This window comes from Eschscholzia californica, unplaced genomic scaffold (assembly GCF_041429995.1).
Source record: "Eschscholzia californica isolate CP2 unplaced genomic scaffold, dmEscCali1.0.p SCAF_4, whole genome shotgun sequence".
Taxonomy (NCBI): Eukaryota; Viridiplantae; Streptophyta; class Magnoliopsida; order Ranunculales; family Papaveraceae; genus Eschscholzia; species Eschscholzia californica.
The window spans coordinates 17,728,405-17,744,353 of NW_028238461.1; the positions used below are offsets into that span (position 1 = coordinate 17,728,405).

General features: G+C 35.3%; 1 long non-coding RNA gene across 2 annotated transcripts; it reads left to right on the plus strand.

Annotated features, from left to right (window-relative positions):
* Window positions 1–1,782: 1,782 nt before the first annotated feature.
* On the plus strand, window positions 1,783–9,457 carry LOC147543335 (uncharacterized). 2 transcript variants are annotated; one of them, XR_015223993.1, is made up of 2 exons: window positions 1,783–8,162; window positions 8,602–9,457. It is a non-coding gene; the product is annotated as an uncharacterized LOC147543335 (long non-coding RNA). The 2 variants fall into 2 exon arrangements; XR_015223994.1 differs by having other exon boundaries at window positions 1,783–1,880.
* The last annotated feature ends 6,492 nt before the right edge of the window (window positions 9,458–15,949 follow it).

Sequence of the window (15,949 nt, forward strand, 5' to 3'; positions counted from 1 at the left end):
TGTGTACAGTTTTTTCGTTTTAAGATATTTATATTACAACATTTATTTTGTAACGATTATTTCATATATTTCTTTTCACAAACATGTTGTATCAAATTATGTTTTGTGTTATGAATTTGTGATTTACAAAACTATATTTCCACTCATAATAACCAATTTTGATACATGTGGATTTTACACTATACGATGGATGAAGCTAGAAACCGTCGATGAACGTAAACTACTATATGTGACACTTTGCCTTGTATCTTGCTCAAGAACAAGATATTGAATTGAAATTTCAGAAGTAACAAAATTCCTATTCATAACTTAACCATCGTAAGTTTTGGTGCTTGGTGGAAATAGAAAAACGTTCATTTTGGTACAGAGAACTGGATTGAGAAGGTACGCTGGATAGGTGGTCGGATCTCAACAAGTAGGAGACCCAAGTGAAGGGTTTTCACAGTTAGGGCAAAATTAAGGTAAATTTTTCTAACATTTTATGTTTGTTCTTCCCCGACTTGAAACTCTATTCTCAGTCTTAGGTATTTTATTTTCACATTTTGGGATTATAATAATAACCCAATTAAAAACCACTCTCTCTCTCTCTCTCTCTAATAAACCTCCCCTGTTTCTTTCCATTTTCTGGATGTGTGACCCTCCGGCGAAGGGTCTTCTCTTCGCCGCATCCCTTTTTCCCTTCTATTAGTAGTTAAATTAGTTTCTAGGGTTTCCAAGATTCATCGCTACCGCTTTAGAAATGATGCAAAATTAGATCCAACAGCCGCGCAAGATCGATCTAATGGTTATCTCTTCAATCGATCCCCTCTACTCCATGGAGAATCATGAAATTGAGAAGAGTGAGAACTTCCTACTCTATCATAGTATAGTGTTTTGGGAGATTCCGAGTGGTTTTCAATGATGATGCTGAGAGTATGTTTTGTGGTATGAGATGATGGTGGTTCTGTGGCCTGGTACATGGTGGATTCTTGGTCGTGACGGTGGTGCGGCGGTTTTTCGGTGATGGCGGCGGTGGTTCTTATAGTTTTAGTACAATATTTTATCCTCTTTCTATTTCAATGGTGGTGGTGGTGGTGGTTGTGGTGTGGAGCAGTGGAAAAAAGAGGGTTTTTAATGGTGGTGGTGATGGGTTCTGTGGTGGTTGTGTGGTCTATGGTGTTTTAGTGGTGGTGTGTTTTAATGGAGGGTTCTGTGGCGGTGGTGATGGTGCAGAGCAAGGTAGAAGAGAGAATATTTAGTTTTTCTATACTAGTTTTAGTTCATTGTTGTATTTTTGGTGACTTTTAGGGTCTTTTCATCTTTGATCTTTAGGATATTTTCATCTTTCAGCTTTCTTCTTCTTGTCAGTGTCTAGTCAATTTCTCTTACTTCATGAGTTACTTTACATTTGAAGTTCTGAAGAATTCACTTATATAACTCTCATGTCGCTGATCAAGAGGAATAACAATTATATTCATATAAATTTGTGATTGTATCACTTATTAATGAAATATGATTTTACGTGGTTTCAAAAAAAAAAAAAAATTAACCATCGTCATACATACCACGTGCCTCATCTGCAAGTCTACACTTACTCACGTCGTCCTCAATTCACATTGATTACTCTGAGGGGGCAAACATACAGAGAGGGATTAAAGCTAGATAATTTCCTACTTTAACCGTGGTAACAAAATTTGTCATGCGAGGTTGAATAACCAAAATTTTGACCGGAATTCCGGAAATGCCCTTCCTTACTCAGAAAGAAAGAAATACCCCGAACGCTCAAGAAAATGTTAACATTCGGTCAGAAAGACGAGAGGGTTGAGACTCGGGAAAAAGAAATCAAGAACTGCGATTTGTCCAGAAAGACGACGACGACGACGATTCAGGGATGAGAGAAGGTTAAGATTCTTAACCCTAATAATTATTCTTTAAACACTCTTTTGGTGTCCCTGGTGTTGAAACCCTAATGAATGAATGTTTACATTTGTTCTCGCTATCTCTTTTTGAAAACCCTAAATGAACCCTGTCCTGCTTTTACATTCATGATTTCTTTTCCTCTCTAGGTATTGTAACAAAATGATTGCTAAATCTTGATATTTGAAAACCCTAAATTCTTGGTGGTTACACAAAAAAATCATCAGTCGATGTTTTTCTTCACATTGAGATCAAAAATCTTTTTTGGCTTCTCTCATTGCGACAATGGTCGTTAAGTCTCAACATGAGGAGAACCCTAAAGTAGTTTCTCCAGAACTGATGAAGAAATCCTTCATGGATGCTATCTTGTTTCTTTTGGTCTATTTATTTTATCAACCTATAATCTCATTGGGTCGATCAGAGAGGGTAAGATAGTGGCCTAGGTTTCTAACTAGACAGAGGGATTTTTTATTACTGGTAATTGTCATCACCTTTCATTCTTGGTAACAACTAATTTTTAGATGTTTGGTTGCTCATTTTCCTGCTTAGTCCATATCATTTATTGCTGCATGCAGTAATTTAGATGTTATTACTAATCGTTGACCTAATTTTTGATCAAGCTAAAAAGATACCCATGGCAAAGTAGAACACACCTATGCCTCTAAGAAATGTGGGACTTACTCGATATTAAGATTGTCATAAGCTATATTTTAAACAATAGTGGGAATATTGTATCGCCGAAGGATTAATTTTCCGTATCGTTTTTATACAAAATTGTTCAACGTGTTTATGATAATTTGCTTTCGCGGTTATAGTTTTGATGCAACCAGTCTCTTTATGCACCAGTATTCCACCAATATACGTTGGGTCATTCGAGAATATTGTTGAAAATATGTTTAAAGCGGTGGTTAGATTGTGATGTGATTTATTCTTCCATAAGTTGGTATTCAAAATTGCAGTGAACCACTTAAACACCGTCGGTTAATGCAACATTAAGGTTGGAAATGAACCCTATCCAGATTGCACTAGGCAATACTTATATCTTGGTGATTACTATTGTATGCAGAGACTTATTATTTACTCATATGTATCTCCATGCATCATAGTATGAGACCAAGAGATCTGAGTCAATTTCAGTACAAACATTGGCTAGCAGTTGGTTTAAGTTTATTGGTATACATATGATGTATGGAGACTCAATTTTGTTTTCATTTCCCTATTTTTGTTTAATCTTATTACACAAGTTTAAAATTTTATTAAAAGCCTATTTATACGTCTTTTAGTGGTGTAACCAACCGAGATACTTGAGTTTTATTCAAAGTTTCAAGAACATGGTTTGGGAAATATTGTTTCGTTGGTGCTTTAAAATATGTTGTGATAATGTGACATCACTAACAAAAGTGGGTTATATTCAATAATATCATTGTCAATGATAAAATGGTGGGTTAAATATATTTGATAATATCATTGGCAATGATAAGATGGTGGGTTAAATATATGATATCAGTGGCAATGATAAAATGGTGATGGACATTATTAAAATATGTTATGATATCATTGGTTTGGAAAATATTGTTTCGTTGGTGCTTTAAAATATGTTGTGATAATGTGAAATCACTAATAAAAGTGGGTTATATTCGATAATATCATTGACAATGATAAAATGGTGGGTTAAATATATTCGATAATATCATTGGCAGTGATAAAATGGTGGGTTAAATATATTCGATAATATCATTGTGAATGATAAAATGGTGGGTTAAATATATTTGATAATATCATTGGCAATGATAAGATGGTGGGTTAAATATATGATATCAGTGGCAATGATAAAATGGTGATGGCCATTATTAAAATATGTTATGATATCATTGGTTTGGAAAATATTGTTTCGTTGGTGCTTTAAAATATGTTGTGATAATGTGAAATCACTAACAAAAGTGGGTTATATTCGATAATATCATTGACAATGATAAAATGGTGGGTTAAATATATTCGATAATATCATTGGCAGTGATAAAATGGTGGGTTAAATATATTCGATAATATCATTGGCAATGATAAAATGGTGGGTTAAATATATCCGATCACTAACAAAAGTGGGTTATATTCGATAATATCATTGGCAATGATAAAATGGTGGTTAAATATATGATGTGATCAATTTTTCTATAAGTTTGTCCTCAGATTAAAACAAGTCACCTATATTGTCGGCTGACGCGAGATTAAGGTTGGCGATGGACGTTATCCAAATTGCACTGCAATACTTGTATCTTGGTGGTTACAGCTAAATCTAAAGAGTTTGTTATATACTTATTTTATTTTCTAATAGCAATATTACTATTTTGTAAGTATCTTCATACATCATGGTATGGAACCAAGAGATGTGGGTCTTATTTGAGATTAAAATTGGATCAATTTCACTACAGACATTGGCTGGCAGTTGGTTTAAGTTTACGGTTATACATGTGATGTATGGAGATTCAATTTTTTCCCCTATATTTGTTTAATCTTATGACACAAGTTTAAAATTTTATTAAAAACCTATTTATACGTCTTTTGGTGGTGTAACCAACCAAGATACTAGAGGTTTATTCAAAATTTCAAGAGCATGGTCTAGAAAACATTGTTTAGTTGGTGCTTTAAAATATGTTGTGATAATGTGAGATCACTATCAAAAGTGGGTTTTATTCGATAATATCGTTGGCAATGATAAAATGGTGGGTCAATTATATGATGTGATCAATTTTTCTACAAGTTTGTCCTCAGATTACAACATGTCACCTATATTGTCGGCTGACGCGAGATTAAGGTTGGCGATGGAGTTAATCCAAATTCTACTGCAATACTTGTATCTTGGTGGTTACGTCTAAATCTAAAGAGTCTATTTTGTTATATACTTATTTTATTTTCTAATAACAATATTTACTATTTTGTAAGTATATTCATACATCATGGTATGGAACCAAGAGATGCGGGTCTTATTCGAGATTAAAAGTTGGATCAATTTCACTACGAACGTTGGCTGGCAGTTGGTTTAAGTTTATGGTTATACATATGATGTATGGAGATTCAAATTTTTTTTCCCATATTTTTGTTTGATTTTATTACATAAATTTAAAGTTATTTATAAATTTCTTCATACGTCTTTTGGTGGTGTAACCAACCGAGATACTTAAGGTTTATTCAAGATTTCAAGAGCATGGTTTGCAAAACATTGTTTCTTTGGTGCTTCAAAATATGTTGTGATAATGTGAGATCACTAACAACAGTGGATTTTGTTCGATAATATCATTGGCAATGATAAAAATGGTGCGTTAAATATACGATGTGATCAATTTTTCTATGAGTTTGAACTCAGATTACAACAAGTCACCTATATTGTCGCTGGCGCGAGGTAAAGGTTGGCGATGGACTTTATCCAAATTGCACTGTAATACTTGTATCTTGGTGGTTACATCTAAAGCTAAACTCTATTTTGTTATATACTTATTTTATTTTTTTAATAACACTATTTACTATTTTGTATCTTCATATATCATGGTATGGAACCAAGAGATGTGGGTCCTATTCGAGATTAAAGTTCGATCAATTTCACTACAAACATTGGCTGGCTGTTGGTTGAAGTTTATGGTTATACATATGATGTATGGAGATTCAATTTGTTTTGATTCCTATTTTTGTTTAATTTTACTACAGAACTTTAAAATTTTATTACAAGTATTTATACGTCTTTTGGTGATGTAACCAACCGAAATACTTGCGGTTTATTCAAGATTACAAGAGCATGGTTTGGAAAACATTCTTTTCAATTGGTGCTTTAAAATGTTGTGATGTTGTGAGATCACTAACAACAGTGGGTTTTGTTCGATAATATCATTGGCAATGATAAAAATGGTGGGTTAAATATACGATGTGATCCATTTTTCTATAAGTTTGAACTCAGATGACAACAAGTCACCTATATTGTGGGCTGACACAAGATTAAGGTTGGCGATGGACTTTATGCAAATTGCACTGCAATGCTTGTATCTTGGTGGTTACATCTAAATCTAAAGACTCTATTTTGTTATATATTTACTTTATTTTCTAATAACAATATTTACTATTTTGTAAGTATCTTCATACATCATGGTATGGAACCAAGGGATGTGGGTCATATTCGAGTCTCGAGATTAAAGTTTGATCAATTTCACTACAATCATTGGTTGGCAGTTGGTTTAAGTTTATGGTTATACATACAATGTATGGAGATTCAATTTTTTTTCCTATTTTGTTTAATTTTATTACACAAATTTAAAGTTTCATCTTAAGTTTCTTGATACGTCTTTTGGTGGTGTAACCAATCGAAATATTTTTTAGGCTTATTTAAGATTTCAAGAGCATAGTTTGGAAAACATTGTTTCGTTGGTGCTTTAAAATTTGTTGTGATGATGTGAGATCACTGACAACAATGGTTTTGTTGGATAATATCATTGGTAATGATAAAAATGGTGGGTTAAATCTACGATGTGATCAATTTTTCTATAAGTTTGTACGAATTACAACAAATCACCTATATTGGGGGCTGACGCGAGATTAAGGTTGGCGATGGACTTTATCCAAATTGCACTGCGATACTAGTATCTTGGTGGTTACATCTAAAAAGACTCTATTTTGTTATATACTCATTTTATTTTCTTATAACAATATGTACTATTTTGTAAGTATCTTCATACGTCACGGTATGGAACCAAGAGATGTGGGTTCTATTCGAGATTAAAGTTGGATCAATTTCACTACAAACATTGGTTGGTAGTTGGTTTAAGTTTATGGTTATACATATGTTTGGTGGCTGGTATAGTTTTGCAATTGAACAAGTCACTGCACACATTGTAAAAGTTACCAAATTATGTGGGGTACTATGATATCACTATTGACAATGTTTTTTTAAGATTATTGTTGGAAATGTTAGAAATGGTGGGATATATATACGTTGTGATTAATTTTGCAATAAATTTGAGTTCTGATTACAACAAGTTACCTATAATGTGGGCTAATGTGAAATTAAGGTTGGCAATAGTCTTTATCTAGATTGCAGTTTGCAATACTTGTATCTCTGTGGTTACTTTTAATTTCCAAGAATTCCTTTTTTGTTATGTACTAATACTATTTGTACTAACTATTTTGTAAGTTTCGTAAGTATCTCCATACATCATGGTATGCCATCAAGAAATGTGGGCGATATTCGTGATTAAGGTGGGTATCAATTTCACTACAAAAATTAGTTGACAGTTGGCTTAAGTTTATGAATATACATATGACATATGGAGATTCTATCGTTGTTTTCATTTTCTATTTTTGTTCATGTGTCTTACTGTACGGTGTAACCATCCAAGATACTTCAGGTTTATTCAAGATTTCAACAGTATGGTTCGGAAAAGTTCATTTTGGTGCTTACGACTATGTTATGGTGTAGTTTTGCTATTCCAGTAAGTTACCAATTAATTTGGGTAACGTGAGATCAGTAACAACGAGTTTTGTTTGGGAACGCATATGCAATATGTTAAAAATGGTGGTCGAGTTGGCTTTTTTCTGGAATACGATTTATAACATATATGTTGTGATGTTGATTTGCATTATGACTAGCTTTCAAGTAATTGGGCAAACGTAGGATCAGCGAATAGGAAAAATACTTACACTTGTAGCTAAATATTTTTTTCTCTTAAATTCAAATACATTTGTGATTTTGGTAAGTTCATTTTGAAGTCGGCTTACTACCAACCTTTGCGGTTTCTTTATTAGGAACTAAAGCTGGCATTGCTTTAGTTACATAACATGGTCGGCAACCAGTTTATTTGAAGCAATTGTGTGAACAGAGGTTACCTTTCTTGAGACAGTTACTAACTTGAGGCTAGGAACCTCAAACATGATGACTTATATGGTTTTTGTGGTAGTTCACTTAATTTTAATATTTATATATTTTCTGGTATTGGGTTTTAAAGTCTTTCATATTTGGGTTTTAAGCAAATATTTTCGGGTAAGGCTGATGGAGAAACAAGTGTAACCTAAAGGAAGAGTTGGGGTGATGTTAACTTCTCAAATGTATATATAGTTGTTTGAAGTGAAAGGGCGACTCTGGTTGAATTAAAGGGCACCTTGGTTGGATAAATAGTATCCTGTACTTTGTGATGCACTAATACTACTGACTGATTTGATAGAAGACGTCATGATGCTTGTTAGCGGAAGGCCTAGCATGACCAGTAGCTTATACACCCTTTTATCAAGTAAGAATTCGATGTTTTTTGCTGGTCAGTTTTTATAGATGGTTAAATTGAGAAACTTAACACTTTCACATCCTACTAATGCTAGACACATTTTAACTTTGTTTTCTCAAAAAAATGGTAAAACTAGGCACTTTGAAATGTCATTCACTAGCATGGCAGATAATTAGGGTATCCTCTTGCAAACAAATAGTTGGAGTACACATTGTTTTAGAAATACTATGTCCCAGTATGGAGCGACACGTCTATGTTTTTCTACATGCTTTTGACAGACATTGTATGTAAACGTAGTAATTTGTGGGGAAATGATCGAAGTTCTGCATATACGTGATAATGGTTTATTAACCTGATGTTTTTCTAAGATAACACATGTTCTACAATTAGTATCTATTTACTACCCATTTGATTGGCAGGATCTTGCAAGCTAACATTTTCTTTATAGGTTTGATGTTCCACAACATTTTGCTCTAGAGTTGGGTTTGAGAAAGTATTCTTTATGGAGACACATATAATAGAATGGTTGAGCGGGATATATGGTTCACCATAAATAGTTGGACATGACTCGAAGCAATTTAATTTCTATCTGGTTGAGCGATCCAGTTTCTCTAGGAAGTCAATATGCTTAGTTGACTTTTGCAAGTTAATAATTATTAAGAGAAGTCTAAAGTCCGTTGCTCCTTGGGTATAACTTAATCAAAGTTGTGGTTGAGTGTGAAGTTAGATATTCATGGTGATGATGAATACATTCATGATGTTTAATCTGCGGATAGAGGTGTATGGGCCAATGAGTAATGTTGGAAGTGATTTTGGTTGCTGGCGAAAGAGAGTTGAATTGAAATATTAGATGTAAAGTAACGTTCATGCTTTGACCTCTCTTTTGAAATTTCAACTTGATTTTTCATTATACCTGATAATTTTTTCTGGAATGATCTTGTAGTTGTGGATTGTAAGTTTTCCAGATGATCATTTGTTGTATTTTGGTCTTCAAACCGCAGAAGCCAGTCTCCTTGATGAATGCAAATAATCAGCTGCTTTAGTATGAAACCTCTCAAGACATGTGTTTTAAGCTCTACGACACATGTTCCCTCGCTCTCTCTCTGCAGGTCCTTTGTTGCACAACATTTTCTGTACGTCTCATCCTTGGCTATTTTCATTTACCAACCAAGTCTGCGAAGGAGTTTCTCCATCTCATATTCGTGGTACTTGTTTGCCTAATTTACTTAGGTTATTTATATATTTTCTGATCTTGGGTGTTTAAGTCTTTCGAATTTGGGTTTCAAGCAAGTATTTTTGGGTAAGGCTGTTGGAGAAACAAGTATAACCTAAAGGAATAGTTGGGTTGATGTTAACTTTTCAAATGTATATATAGTTGCCTGAAGTGAAAGGGTGACTTTGGTTAAATTATTAGAGGTCACTTTGGTTGGTTAAATCGTATCCTACACTTTGTGCTACACTAATACTATTTACTGATTTGAAGGAAGATGTCATGATGCTTGTAAGCGGAAGGCCAAGCATGGCCAGTAGCTTATACACCCTTTTATCCAGTATGAGTTCGATGCTTCTTGTTGGTTAGTTTCTAAAGATAGTTAACTTCATAAGCTAAAACACTTGCACATGCTACTGATGCTAGTCACATTTTAAGTTTGTTTTCCCAAGAAAATGGTGTTAGAGACTTCCCTATTTGACGACGTAATGAGATATTTCAGTTAGACCTTCACCCTTATTGGTTAAGATAGAAATGTGATTCTAGACTCTTGTAAATGTCATTCACTAGCATGGTACATACAGGGGTTTCCACTTGCAAACAAATGGTTGGAGTACATTGTAATAAAAATACTATGTCCTAGTGTGGAGCGATATGTCTATGCTTTTCAAAGCCATTGTATGTAATCGTAGTGCCGCGCACGTACAAGATAATGGTTTATCAAAATGATGTTTTTATAAGATAACACATGTCTATAATATCTCTATTTACTACCCATTTGATTGACATCATCTTGAAAGCCCAACATTTTGTTTATAGGTACGATGTTACACAACATTTTGTTCTAACTTTGGGTTTGAGAAAGGATTCGCTATAGAGACACATATAATAGAATATTGGTTTAGCGGGAGTGAGTTCATCATAAATAGATGGACATGACTCAAAGCAATTTGATTTCTATTTGGTTGGGTGATCCAGTTTCTCTGCGAATTTGATATGCCTTCTTGACTTTTGCACGTAAATGATTATTGTATATAAAGTAACCATCATGCTTTGTCCTCGCTTTTGATATTACTTCCAGCTTGATTTTTTCTTTTACCTGATAATTTTTTCTGGAATGATCTTTTATCAATAGATGGTATATCTTCCAAATGACCACTTGTTGTACTTTGGTCTTCAAACTGCAGTAGCCAGTCTTCCTGCTGAATGCAAATAATCAGCTGCTCTAGTATGATACTTTTCAAGATAACACGGGTTTGAATGTTTTCAGCTCTACGACACATGCTCCCTCACTCTCTCTCTCTCTCTCTCTGCAGGTCCTTTTTTCCACAACATTTTCTGTATGTCTCATCCCTGGCTATTTTTATTTACCAACCAAGAGTTCAAAGGAGTTTCTGCATCTCATATGCGTGGTCCTTGTTCGTCCATTTCACTTAAGTTATTTTTCTACACATTCTTTTTCTGTTTTACATGAGTTTTCTATTGGAAATCTTCATTGTTGCTAGTTAGTAGATTTTCAGGGTGACGCAGAATTTATTAAATATAGAACCTCCTCAAAGTCCATTGTTTAGGTATAGGGAGCATTTCTAAGGAAAAATTAAGGAAGGGGCTGATAGTACTAGAGACTAATGCATGTTGAAAATGAATGTTCTTAGAACGCATACAGAACCATCATAACAGAATTTCTTAGACATAATAATGTTGAAAATGAATGGTCAAATAATTTATTGTATTTTAAGCCTGATGGGCTATTTGGTTGTGATCGGCCAATCCGATCAAAACAGAGTAGTTGTTGGGTTTATCTTTTGTGGATAGTTGCTTGTTGGGTTAGTTTCGTTGGGAAAAGACATTGTAGCAGAAATACTATTGTTTATCGCCAATGACAACTTCGATTCAATGACTCATGGTGTTCATCGGGTTAAATCAGAGTGGTCGTGTTGTGGCTATACTGATTTTGTTGTTACCATTTGGTTCCACATTATTCTTTTACTAACCAAGAGTTGACTTTCTGCTTAGATATCAACATCTCACATTTGTATGATTCCTTATTTCATTCTTGGTAAAATATAGGCCTTCTTAACGTACACCAGGCAGATGGGAATTATATACTATGATTTGTTTTCCCACATCCAACAAACATAACCTATGTATTCATTGATATTCAATATTTCCTGACTACACTTACTTACACTATGTCTCCCTGGCCGTCTATGTTGCTTCAAATCACCACTCTTGTCCAACTCCACATTGGTGACACTTGTTATCGTCAAAATCTACAATCTCTTATACTATTATGGTTGATGTGATCTAAATGTTTTATTGTGTCTTAAGCGCTAGCTGGTTGCATCATTTTACTGTACCAAGAATTGAGATAACGACATTTAAGTTGAGCTGTCTATACACAAATCGTTGTGTAATTTCATATACTATGTTGTTTTTTTTCTCCCTTTGTTTTAGCAAAGATAGCTATACTGCAACACGGAGAGATCTGATCTTTGAATTGTGGGTTTTCTTTAAAATCTTAAGAACTGTTTGTACTCCTTCGTCGTTGTCACTTAAGTTATTTGTTCGCTCATTCATTTTCTTTTTACAAGAATTTTATAGTTAAGTCGAAAATCTACATCTTTGTTAGTTGATACTTGATAGAGGGTGCCTCAAAATCCTTCAAACAAGAGCTTCTCAAAGCCCTTGTTTAGGTAGAGGGAACATTTCTAAGGGGTTAATAAATTAGTGAAACTAACACAATTGCAGTAGTGCATGGTTTTTTAAGGAACTTGGAAGCCAAGTGCCTCGAACGTCTAACCTGGAGGTCAGTCACACAACATTAGGTCCTATGTTGCACAACATTCTGGTCTGAAGTTGGGCTTGAGAAAAGATTACCCATGGAGGACACATTGAATATAATGGCAGAGCAGGATCATAGTTCAACGTAAATAGCTGGACGTGACTCAAAGCAATTGGATTTTATCTGGTCGGGTAATTCAGGTTCTTTAGGAAGTCGTTATGCCTTCTTGACTTTTGCACTTGAATGATTTTTAATCGAAGATGTGGTTGTGTGGGAAGTTAGATTTTCAATTTTGTTTCTTTCAAAAAGTGAGATAAAATGAAGATATGGTGATGATGAACGCATACATAACTAGATGGATGTTCTGAAACATTCTTATGGTTTTTCATAATCTGAAACTGATGTTTAGGATTTGAGAGGTATAGATTATTACGTTGGGTTGTGTATAGTGGCTTATGCAGTAGCGAATTACGCTGGAAGTTTTGGTTGCTGGCCAAAGAGAATTGAAATGAACTGTTGGATAAAATGTAACCTTCGTGCTTTGTCCTTGCTTACTTTCAGCTTGATTTCTCATTTGACCTGATAATTTTTATTCGAAAATGATCTTGTAGCAAAAGATGACGAGGCTTCTAAATTTCCATTTTCTATAATTTGTAGATCTATTCTTAATGTTTATATTATCAGTTGACACTGTAAGAGGAAGATAGTGGTGCACACTTCATGTGATGATATAGTGGTGGTGTTCAAACTACAGAAGCAATCTCCTTGCTGAATGCAAATATTCAACTGTCGTAGGATACCTTTCAAGAGATATGTGTTTTCAGCCCCCACGGTACATTCTTGATGTAGGACAGTGTAGATGACTATGTCATGCAAATCTGAGATCAATCATGCATTAACTAACACAGGCAATAAAAGAGTAAAACAGTGCTGACTTAATATGTATAACCATTTAGAGTTTCAGTGAGATCTTATACACGATACGCAGCCTGTTACACCCCTACCGTAGTGTCCCTTACTAACAATAAACAGTCTAGGGATCTATACTAACTCTATGATGTTCATGTCTGAAACAATGGGAAATAATAGGTCTAAGGCAGCAGTTAAACCATGAAAGATAAGTTCGATAGATGGATTAAGTACCTGGGATTGTTGGAAAAGAAAGGTTGGATAGAAAATCTTGCCTAAGCAATGGGTTTGAGAAAGTCAAGGCAGGAAATATCTCTGGACAGCAACAAGCTTCTTTGTTTATTATAACCAAACATCAAATACATTATAATACTAGTAATGGCTTCACACCAAGAACAGTTGCTTGGAATCTCTCCAAGTGGCTTCACACCAAAGTTAAGGAATCACTCCAAAACTCTCAAACTTTCACTTCTAATCTCCTTTTCTCTGCAGATTACATTCTTATTTATACATCTAGGAAATAACTACCTCCATGTCTGGTAGAAACAACTTGTGCATCCAAGATATCCACTACCTCATCTTTACTCAAAGGGATGGACGGTATAGAAGGTAAAGGTTGTGAAGGTTGGTCTGGTGTGTACCATGGTTCATTGGTAATGGGTGGGTTAGAAGCAAGATTATCCTTAGAAGATGGGTTATGGGGTGGGGGTATCGGGCCTTTGAAAGATAAAAGGTCTTCCACATTGAATGTAGCACTGATTCCGAGATGTGATGGGAGGTCTATCAAGTATGCATTAGTTCCCAATCGTTTTAGTACCTTGTAAGGGCCAGCACTACGGGCTTGTAACTTCTTTGCGACTCCTTGTGGGAATCGTTCTGGCCTTACCCGTATCATTACATAATCTCCCGGTGAGAACTCTTTGTGTCTACGATGTAAATCAGCAGCTGTCTTGTATTTTTCATTGTTTGTGATAATGCGTTTCTTGATCTCAGAATGCAACTCATGAATATGATGTGCAAATGCATTAGCTGATTCAGATGGTCTATGTGATATGGACATAGGGATCAGATCTATGGGGATCCTAGGGCTGCACCCATTAACAACTTCAAATGGACTCATGCCAGTGGTCCTATTAACTGAACTATTGTATGCAAACTCAGCTACATGCAAGATGCTGTCCCAAGTCTTAATATGATCACCGACAAGACACCGTAGCAAGTTACCTAGACTTCTATTGACAACTTCTGTTTGCCCATCAGTTTGTGGGTGATATGCAGATGAAAATTTGAGTCTAGTTCCCATCATATGCCAAAGTGTTTTCCAAAAGTAACTCATGAATCTTACATCTCTATCAGACACAATTGTCTTAGGTAAACCATGTAAACGAACAATTTCCCGAAAGAAGAGTTTAGCAATATTAGTAGCATCAGAAGTTTTTGAACAAGGGATAAAATGAGCCATTTTTGAGAAACGGTCTACAACTACAAAGACAGAGTCGTGCTGCCTAATAGTCTTTGGCAATCCCAATACAAAATCCATGCTGATATCTTCCCACGGAGATTGAGGTACAGGCAAAGGTGTATATAACCCAGTGTTCTGTTTGCATTGCTTAGCCAATTGACAAGTCCTACACTGCCCAATGGTATTGGCAACATCTCTCTTGAGGTGTGGCCAATGGAAACGACCCTCTACAAGGGAAATGGTCTTATCACGACCGAAGTGACCAGACATGCCACCTGCATGAAGTTCCCAAATCAAGAATTCACGTAGTGATGTACGTGGGATACAAAGTTGGTTTCCTTTAAAAAGAAACTCATCTTGTAAATGAAATCCATCAATGCTTACTTGCTGATTTTCCGTCATCAAGGTATACAATTTTCCAAAATCTGGACAAGTTGCATAATATGATTTGATGCTATCAAATCCAGTCACTTGCACACTCATAGTATGCAATACTGCTACCTTACGACTAAGGGCATCAGCCGCCTTGTTTTCAACCCCTGCTTTGTGTTTGAGTACAAAAGTGTATTCTTGAAGAAATTCCACCCACTTGGCATGTCGTGAGTTTAACTTCTTTTGGGAGTTAAGGTACCTCAATGCTTCGTGATCTGAAAACAACACAAACTCACTGGGAAGTAAGTAATGTCTCCAATATCTTAAAGCTTGAACTACTGCATAAAATTCTTTGTCATAGGTTGAGTATTTCTGTTTTGCCTCATTGAGTTTTTCACTGAAGTAGGCAATGGGGTGCCCTTCCTGACTCAATACTCCCCCTATGCCAACACCCGACGCATCACATGCAACTTCGAAGACTTTTGAGAAGTCTGGAAGGCGCATAACTGGTGCTTCGACCATCTTACGTTTGATATCTTGGAAAGCCTTAGATGCGGCTTTAGTCCATTGGAAATCCCCCTTCTTTATGCAATTTGTGATGGGTGCCATAATGGTACTAAAACCCCTAATAAACCGGCGATAGAAAGTAGCTAGCCCATGAAAGCTACGAACGTCATGAATGTTTTTTGGTTCAGACCAGTTTGCAATGGCTTTTACTTTTTCTGGGTCAGCTGACATGCCATTGGATGAGACTATGAATCCTAGGAAGATAACTTCATTTGACATAAATGAACACTTCTTTGGATTGGCAAACAACTTTTCTTTCCTAAGGACTTCAAATACCTGTTTTAAGTGTCCTAGGTGTTGTTCACTAGACTTACTATAAACAAGAATGTCATCGAAGTACACAACTAGAAACTTGCCCATAAATGGTCTCAAAACTTGTGTCATTACCCTCATAAAGGTGCTTGGAGCATTAGTAAGCCCAAAGGGCATGACTAACCACTCATACAAACCATCCTTTGTTTTAAAAGCTGTCTTCCATTCATCCCCTGGAC